The sequence below is a fragment of the Buceros rhinoceros genome, unplaced genomic scaffold (genome assembly GCF_000710305.1).
Source record: "Buceros rhinoceros silvestris isolate BGI_N320 unplaced genomic scaffold, ASM71030v1 scaffold3873, whole genome shotgun sequence".
NCBI lineage: Eukaryota > Metazoa > Chordata > Aves > Bucerotiformes > Bucerotidae > Buceros > Buceros rhinoceros.
The window spans coordinates 11,894-21,594 of NW_010405218.1; the positions used below are offsets into that span (position 1 = coordinate 11,894).

At 38.3% G+C, this 9,701-nt stretch overlaps 1 protein-coding gene across 1 annotated transcript in view; it reads left to right on the forward strand.

Moving 5' to 3' along the window:
- PHIP (pleckstrin homology domain interacting protein) overlaps window positions 1-9,701 on the forward strand; it is a 96,195-nt gene that overhangs the window by 899 nt on the left and 85,595 nt on the right. The window lies entirely within an intron of this gene.

The following is a 9,701-nucleotide window of genomic DNA, read 5'->3' on the forward strand; positions in this document are numbered from 1 at the left end:
TCTTTCCCTTCTCTGGTCTTTCAGTAATTTTGTAGCTGTGTTTTCATTTGCTGCTGTGTATCATGAAGCATGCATGTGCTGTTGTCTGTATCATTGAAAAACTTGAGTTTGGAGGTCAGAGGTTTTTTTTTATTAGTTACTGTTTTCAAGCTCTCTTGGTCACTAAAACATGTTGGTTAGCTTTCAACCTTTTAACAAAATGGTAATGTGGGGTTTTTAGTTGCTAAAAGAATCAAGACGTGTGGTATTTTAGGAGAAGAACCATCCTTTTTCTTTTGTTATGGATAGGAACATGTGCCAAATCACTTGCGTCTTTTCATCTTTCTCTGCTGATGCCCAAGGAAGGGTCAAATTACCTGTATGGTTTATACTGACCGAGTTGCAGATAGATGTGCAGTGTTGGATGAGAATATCCAGTTGGTTAGGTCTTGATCAGGTGCAACTGCTGCAAAGACAAAGGTTTCTGTCTTGGCAAAGAAGAGAAGGCTGAAGATACATTGTGGAACTAATGAGTAGCAGTGTACAAATTTATAGCCAGGTGTTTTTTGGAGCAGAGGCATTTCTAATGTGTAACTCGCCATAACAATTTTTCAGCCTTTAAACTCCTTCTGGAGGCTATAGGTAGCCTTTAATTTTTCCATGAATTGGACCATATAAATTTGTAAAATACATAATTGAGAGAGCTTAATTTGGGCTATTTATGTTATTTCCAATGTTGAAGAAACTCAAATCTCAGAACGGATACTGTTAACACTTTACCTGGAGAATTATAGCTCCTCTTAAGAGCTGAAGCAGAGGAATAATACAGCTAAGCAGCTCTTAGGTTGAGCACAGACAGTTTTGACTTGGTCAGATGGCCAAGTATTTGGTGTCCTAGTAGTATTTCCATTTTAAAGTGCAAATTTCTTGCTTTCCATGTTTTGGTTTTTTTTTTTTTTTTTTTTGGTAGATGCTTGGAATATAGGAAGAGGACATGATTTTGCTGGGTATTTAGAGCTAAGTTTTCAGAACCTCCTCATCTAGTGTATGTATTGGTCACAGGTGGTTCACTTTAACCCTCACATAGTATCTGCATCCATTCAATGTGGTTTTGTTTAGAGCTGCTATTTTAGCATTCATGTAGGGAGTTGTTTCTGTGTGTTGAGGAGAAAATGATTGTTGCTGAATAGAATAATTCCCTTCTTGAGTGGCTGTGCATTGACTTGAAGTTAATAAACATGGACAGTCTAGGGCTAGATTAGCAACTCTTTCTGCAAGGTGACTGGAGAACTGAGCTTTCTCATAGATAAGATTTCTTCAGTGGTTGCCTTATATTTTCTTCTACTTGACAATACATTTTAAAACATGCTGGAGAAATCAGAATGGAAGAGGACAGATTTGCACTCTGCTGTAGCTTGCTCCATAATATATAGATTTTAAAGTCAAAAAGCCCAGTGTATGAAATCCATGGCAGTTGCAGTTTGAAGTTGTAGAGTTGCCGTGGTAGTGGAATTAAATGTTAAGAAAAATAACTTCCAGACTCTTTTTAGGGAAGAATAAGTAAAGCTTTCTAAGTAAATGTTATTTTTATTGAACCTTTTGCAGAGCAGTGTATATTTGCAAAATTACAGTTGCTTCAACATACCACTTTTTTCATGACCAATAATTTCCTTTTCCAAACATTGAGATAAGTGCTGGTAACTGAATGTTTTCAACTGTAAAATGTATTTGCATTTTTTGGATGTTTGGTTTAGAGCTGTGTGTTAAAGCATTTGTTTTTGATTTATCCTGTTATAGTCTGATCCTCTCAATGAAATCGTGAACTGGAATGACACTTCTGTTATAGATTGAACTAGAAAATTGTGTTCCATTTCCATAAATAACTTCTCCATTTTTCCCTTGGGAAGGCTGTATTTTATGTATTTGCCCAACAAAAAAAAAATTGGAGCCTATTATTCCTCAGGCTCTATGTATTTTGAGTGGAGAGCCCACTAATGGTTGAGAAACAGAAAAGATACTAAAGTCTTTCTGTCTTGTGCAGGAAAACTTAATTTACATTTCAGTGAACATAAAGAAATACTCCCTTGTTTCCTAGCCCGTTGAATCAACGCAATTACAATGCTCATGGCATGTTCTTTAGAACTAATTTTTTATGTATGTTGTGCCAGCTGCCTTTTAGGTAGCTGGTTTGTGTGCAATTAAAATACATCTGTACAAATATATACTTATCCAGAAACCTACAGAATATCTGCAGCATATAATCAAGAGAAACAAAACTTGAATACAGAATAATTTTTGTCCACTTGCTATCACTTGTGCAACATATCTTATAAAAACCTATCTTCTTAATTAAGAATGAAAAGACCTATGTCGTATGCTAATATGTTTTGTTAAAGATCCTGTCTTCTTGGATGCAGAAACAGAAACTTTTTCAGTAGTTTCAGGAACTAGCGAAAAAGCACAGAACTAAAGGATCAACTTCTGAGAGCTGTGAGCTCAAAGCTCTTGGGGAAGCTCACCACTCAGGTGTGAAGACCTGAATGAGACTGGCTGTTCGCACCAAACCCTGAAGAATGTTTTTCGTGACCAGTGTATATATCTGCCTTTCAAAAACTGTATTTCATGGTCTTGCTGAATAGTCCGCTTCAGTAAAAGTTCTGAGGCATTTTGCACTTCTCTCACAGTTTGTTTATTAAACAATGCTGCTGTTTTGCCTGTAAAGAGAATATGAGGTTCTGAAAGTGGTATAGGTGTCATTTTTAGAAATATAGTAAATATTTCAGGGTGAGAAGCTAAGAATAAATGAGGTAGAGAAGTCTTATAGAACTTAAACTTTGAATAAACACAGACTGAGTAAACAGTGAAAGCAAGTGATAGTTGCATTGAAGTCGGGTCAGTTTGGAAATGCTTGAGATTGTAAACTTTTCATTTGCTTTTACCTTTTGCCTTTTGAAGCATCTTGCTTCCTACCTCTCTGAATTAGTAAGGGTTGGCAGTTATTTTCATTGAGCAACTTAATTACATGTAAAATATTAGATGTCTGTAGAATTATTCTATTTTCATAAATGCTCCCGTGAGGAGACAGTATATTTATACCTTCATGAAGTGCCCAGAGACAAGTTCTGGCTTGATCAGATTGCCAGCTTAAACACTTAATTGGTTGACATTTCTAAGCCAGGAGACTTGACTACTGCATAGAGAAGTTGAACAGAAAAATGGTAGGAAGGTAAAAGGTAATTCAAGCTGCTTTTTTAGATCTTGGCCATCTCTACAGAAGGGGTGGAGAAGAACTACCTCAACAGCCCGAAACTGAGTGCTTGACACATTTAGTCTTACTAGCTTGGAGAGTGAATGGATGAGTCTAGCATCTCTTTGTTACTATTAACAGCTCTGAATGTCTTGATATATATCAGAGGTGTGTTTAGCCTCTCAAGTTGATGAAACTTGATTCAATATAGGTAAGAGTTGTAAGTGAAGTATATTCTTCAGGTGTCTTTCCAGGTTTCTTCTGAACCTGGTTCTATTTTTGTGTGAATGGAAGGGGAACAGAGGCGGATTCTGTTCTTCAGCGTTAGCTAATTAATTCATTAGTTAAATACAATTCCAGAAAGGAAGTAAATGAAAAATAAACCATGATGATTTTTGTGTGTACTTTTCTAAAATATAGCATACTTAGTACAAAATAGAATTGGGTTTGTCACTGACTAGTGGATAAAGCAGATTGCTATCCCCCATCTTTAAGGCATATTTCACATTTTACATCACCCTGGTAAGATTGTATAAATAAACGTGATGGAGACTGTCGCTTTGATATAATGAAAGCAAGAAAACCAAGGGGGGAAAAATCAACGTAGCTGATACTGCCATATCTTTCAGATGCCCACATCTATTTTCTTTTACAGATTGCTATTTTTCTCTGAGCTGCTTGTTATGTTTTGGATGGGGAGTGAGTTAGAAACATTCTAAAACATTGAAGACCTTCTGTTTGTGCCTGATGAATGCCTTCTGAGTGGGAGAAGATCTATACTTTTTTGTTAAGTTCCACTGAAAACTCACACCGCTTTAATCAGCTTTATATTTATGTTTGATTTTTAAATTGTTCTGAGGAAAACCAAACAAGTAAGATGATCTTGACTCTTTGAGATGTGTAGTATTCAGATTAAGGCTATTGGCAACAATGAATTGTAACAGTAGAAGTGAGATTTTTAAAAAAAACAAGTTCCATTTTTAAGTTGTTTTAAGAGCCCAAGTCTCCCTTCAAAGTTTATAAAAGGAATTTAAAAACTTACCTTAGAGCTTAAGGTTAGAGCCTTTGGGTAAAAAAATCCAGTTTCTCACCCTACCTCATTTTCTTTTTCCCTTTTTTTAACTCTAGTAAAAGGTCCTGAGCAACTGTCTTTGACCCTGCTACTAGATGATTTTCAGAGGTCCCTTCCAACTTCAATCATTATGTGATTCTGTAGTAACGAAAGTCAAAAGTTCTTCTGGTGTTAAAACTGGTGAGAGATGTGAAGGAACACAAAAACGGCTTTTGCAGATCTGTTGGCAGCAGAAGGAATGGGGCCTGCTGCTGAGTGGGGTGGGTGAACTGCTGGCAGAAGACCTGGAAAAGCTGAACAATGCCCTCTTGGCCTGGGTCTTCCCTAGTAATATCAGCCTTCAAAAACTTCAGGCCCTGTAGACCTGGAGGAAGGTCTGGAACAAGGAATGCTTTTCATTGGTGGAGGAGGATCAGGTTAGGGAATGTTTGAAAAAACTATGTGGGCCCTGATAGGATGCACCCCTCGGTGCTGAGGGTGCTGGCTGATGTCATTACAAGACCAGTCTTGAATATCGTTGAAATATTCATGATGGTCAGGGGAGCTTCCTGAGAACTGTTACGAGAACAAATGTCACTCCTGTCTTGAATTAGGGCAAGGATAATACTGGAACTAAAGGTGGGTCCTCCTCACCTCAGTCCTTGAGCAAGTGATGAAGCAAAATACTCCTGGAAGCCAAGATAAGGACAAGAACATGGTTCAGAGTAGTTGGCATTAATCTGTGACGGAGAAGTTATGCCTGGCTAGCCTGATAGCCTTTTGAATGAGATGAGTGATTTGGAGAATGAGGAGATAGTACTGAATGTTGCTTCTCCTGACTTCAGCAAGGCTTTCTAAACTGTCTCACATAACTTTCTCACTGACAAATGGATAAGCTATGGGCAGAAGTACTTGGCTCAAGGGTCGTGATCAGCAAAATGAATTCCAGTGACTGGCATGAGGACCAGTCACTAGTGGTGTGCTCCAGGGGCTGATAGTAGAACTACTATTGTTAAGCATCTTTACTGGATGATGAAACACCAAGTTTTGCAGACAGTGCAAAACTAGAAGTGATTGATGGATCAGATGGTCTGTGCTACCATTCAGGGGGACCTTGACAGGCTGGAGAAATGGGTCCATGGGAATCTAGTAAAGTTCCACAAAGAGGAGTGCAGAAGTCCTGCCCCTGGGAAGGAATAACCTCATGCTCCAGTGGACACTGGGAACTGCCTGGCTGGAAGGCATCTTTGCAGAAAACGGAGCTGGCTGTCTTGATGTTCAACACATCAGATGTTGAGTCTACAATGTGGTCTGGCACACAAAACCTAAGTAGCATCCTGGACTGCTGGAGGCAGTGCATTGCCGTTAGGTAGAGGGTGTTCCTTCCCCTTGCACAGGTGAAATCACACCTGGAGTGCTGGGTCCAGCTCTAGGCTCCTCATAACAAGACAGACACGAACAGACTGGAGCTAGTCTGGCAAAGGACCAGGAAGATGGTAAAGGGATTGAGGTATGCGTCATATGAGGAGAAGCCAAGAGAGTTGGGATTGTTCAGTCTTGAGAAGTGAAAGTGTATGTGGGTATTATCAATGGGTATAAATACCTAAATAGGAGATTGTGATGAAGATAGAAACAGACTCTTCTCATTGGTGCGTTCTGATACGACACAAACCGTAGAAACAAACTGAAGTAGAGGTACTTAAATTTAAACATAAGAAACCAGCTTTTGGGAGTGACCAAAGCTCTGGCACAGGTTGCTCAGAGAGGTTGAAATCTCCATCCTTGGAGATCCTCAAAAACCTAACTGGACACAGCCTTGAACAACGTGTTCTAGATGATCCTGCTTGATTGAGGGAATTGGACTGGATCTCTAGAGCTTCCTTCCCACCTTAACCATTCTGTTGTTCTGTGCTAGCAGACCATTTCAGTCTTTGAGGCTGGTCTTGGGTGAAGATGAGCCCAGTTACCTAAAAACTAGAAGCCAGTTCATTTTATTTGTAACCAATTAGTAAACAATTGATAGCAACTTAAATGATAAAGTTTGAGGCAGGGTGTTTCTTACATGTTAAAATGTCAACAAAATATGTGGCTTTCTCAGGCATTGGTTTCTACTGATCTGTTAGCTTTGTTATTAAAAATGAAGAATCCTGATGATCAAATGTAATTTGGAAGTAAGAGGTGGATTGTCATCCCATGTTGCACAACAGCCACTTAGTAACGTCTACTTTTTTCTGTTCGCTTGTTTTAAAATTATTTATTTTTAAAGCAGGATTTTACCTGTGAGTAGTAGATGGACATGTAAAGCTAAGTTAATGTTAATTTCCTTAGTTGACCAGGCATTGGATGGGAGTTCTTTCTGTCCTTCACAGTGCCCTTCCAACAAGGAGCAGGCAAGGTCTATTCTGTTATTTTCTTCTTTCTTCCTTCCAACCCTTCTTCATGTTGGCGGACTTGCTGTAAGGCCCAACCAGTGTTCTCTAACCCTTCCTGGAATAAAGTCTCATCCTCCTTTCCTTCCTTATTATGTATGGTTGTGGCTCCCACTGCAGCTGTTTAACTGCTTGTACCTTACTGCTCTTCCTGTGATTGATACCTTTGTTCATACTGACTCATTTGTGTGAGGCCAAGCAAAATTTAAGGACAGACAGAAAACTGCTAATATGGCTAAAACAAGACAGATATTATGCTTGCTCTCATAGGGGTTTCTAAAATCACATTTTTTCCAAATGCAGTTAAAATCAAGCTAAGATATAGTAGAGACCATGTAAGGCCTGACGAGCATTGATACTAGATACGGGTAACAATTGTTATAAACCCAAAGGCCTATAATTAGTACATGGGCATTATTATTAACAGTTGGTAGCCTCTCTCACCTTGGCTTGCACCAGAAAAATCAATTTTTTTGTTTAGCTGCAGGAATTTGGTTTTGAGACATGGCGATTTTAAATTTCTACCTGTATTCTGGGGGAAAGAAAAAAGCTATTGTGCTAGCAAAGTGTGCAAATGACACACTGGAGTTGTCAGTGTTTGGAATAATAAGTGGGAATAGTTCAGTTAGAAAAATCAAGCTTGATCACTTGACAAAGTCAATGAGAAGAAATATAATATTGTTAAATGGAAGGGCATAGTGAAGAACAATGGTAGATGTGAGAATTTTGCTTAAAACAACAACAAAAAGAAGTTTGTGAAGTCTTTTAAAACTTATGTTCTAACCTGATTATTCCCCTCCCACTCCCCTGCCAATTGCTTGATCTTGGTTAAAAAATTTTCTTCCCATTTAATGTAAGTTCATAATACTGGTTTTTTACAGGTCAAATGACTTTTTAATTGATTTTACTTTTAACCACTTTGGGGGATTTTTGAATGTTTTAAGTTTTAGTCAAGGCCTAAGAGTGAGATAAATCCCAGATTTCTTGTTTCCCTGTCACAGTGTTGCCCCTTGTTTCCTCCAGTAAGTTGATTGTTACTGAACAAGGGGTGTTTCACCTGTTGAGTTTCCCAGCAATATGTGAATCGGTAGCAAGTTGTCCATTACCACCTCACATCAGTGAGAATACTGGTTTAGATTCTGTAAAAGGTAGTATTCTTCAGTGATTAAAAACCAAACAAAACTAAATAAAAGAAAACCCCAAACTTGAAATTTTTCTTAAGTACTTTAAAAGGTGTTTCATAAATTCAGATGTGTATTAAAATTGACATGCTTATATGAAGTCATTGGCTGTTTTATCCTAAAGTCCGCTTACAGTTTCTATTTATTGAAAGAACATCTCTACACGTTAAACTTTTAGTTAAACTTTTTTCCCCCGGTTGTCAGAGAACAGTTTAGTTTGAAGGCATTGCTAGAAGCTAATTTCTAGTAACCATCTCTGTTTTACATTAAAAGCAATTATTGTGTAAACTCACTTCATTGTTGTGACAAAGACCTTCCTTATTCTCTGTGTGTGTGTGTAGGGGGTTGTTTTGTTTGCTTAAGGGTTTTTTTGGGATGTGTGGGGCTTTTTTTTTTTGTTGTTCTTTATCTGTCAGATGAGTTGTCAGAATCCAAGACTAGATTTAGCTTGTGACTGAACTAATCTTGTTTTCCTGCTGTTCTAAAGTAGACTTGGCAACAAAAAGCTTTGTCATAAAGCAAATACACCTGCATGGTTTTTTTGTATGAGAGGAAGGTGAAGAGGATATGGTAGAGCCTTAAGAGAGTAGTGGTAGATTGGCTGAAAGTGCCTAGCTCCAGTGGTAATGATCTGGTTCCTTCGCAGAGCATCTTGAACTAGGAAAACTTCCTTCAATGCTTGGGCTACTTAGGCAGTTAACTGAAATGCTGCAGGGCTGTTCTTATGGCCTGAGGCCAGTGGACTTGGCAGTTGTCCATACCACTAAGGGCTTTTGCTCCTTATAGAGTAGCTACAATCCACTTTGCATATTTAATGTATTTTGACCTATGCTGACTCATGAACCAGTGTCTGGTTGGTCTGGGACAAACCCAAGTACTGCCAGGAGTTCATAGCTGTTTTGGTGCTACAGAATGAATGCGATTGAGTGCCCAGCCCCCCACTCTGGTCCTGCACTAAAAAAGAATGGCAAACCAGGATAGTAATGAAAGTATCAGCTATCTCTCCTGGCGTTGATAGATCTTGTTTTTTCCTCTGTGTCTAGCACTGTGGACATTGTTGGGCAGTTAATGTTTTTACTTTTCACATATTCAGAAGCTGGAGATCTGAATGTTACCTGCTTTATCACAAATTGTGGAATATAAGATGTATTGCTGTTGCCTTTCTTTGGTCGAATGATATGGGGAGCTGTTTGACTAATGTCTACGTATCCATGCACATAAGCATTATACTCCGTTGCTTTATCATTGCACGAGTAGCAGTTTAAAGTTAGTAACACTGAGCTTTATTTTCTTTACTGAAGTCCGTGATGGAAAAATTCGATTTTCTTAAAACCAAGTGGATTTCTATTCCTGGACCTTCTTATCTTTTAAGCTTGAAAAAAATCCCAGAATCTTTCAACAAGGCTCTGTTAGTCAAAATCAAAGTTTTGTGTAAGGTTTTGGTAAATTCTTATGTAAATTTTTGTTCAGTGTTTTTTAGATTGTTTGCCTGTAGTGGGTAGCAGTATTTTTAAGAACATTCTCCCGCAAGTGGTGGATACGTTTTTGATTGTGCAGACCTCAAAAAAACAGGCTTCCTTGAAGAAGATTTGAGTGTTTGCAGACCTTCATTTAATAGCTGTGTGAAAGCTCTTATGCTTGTTACTTTTGAGATAGTTTACTCCTCCATGGAAACTGCATCAGTCCTGAATTTTGTAGCTGTAAAGTGAGACACATACGTTTGGGCACTTATAGTTGTATTGCTCTCCCTTGCAATTTGGTAGTTTTTTTGCATGTCTGTGTCATAGGTTTCTTTTGTGTATGTATCTTTCCCT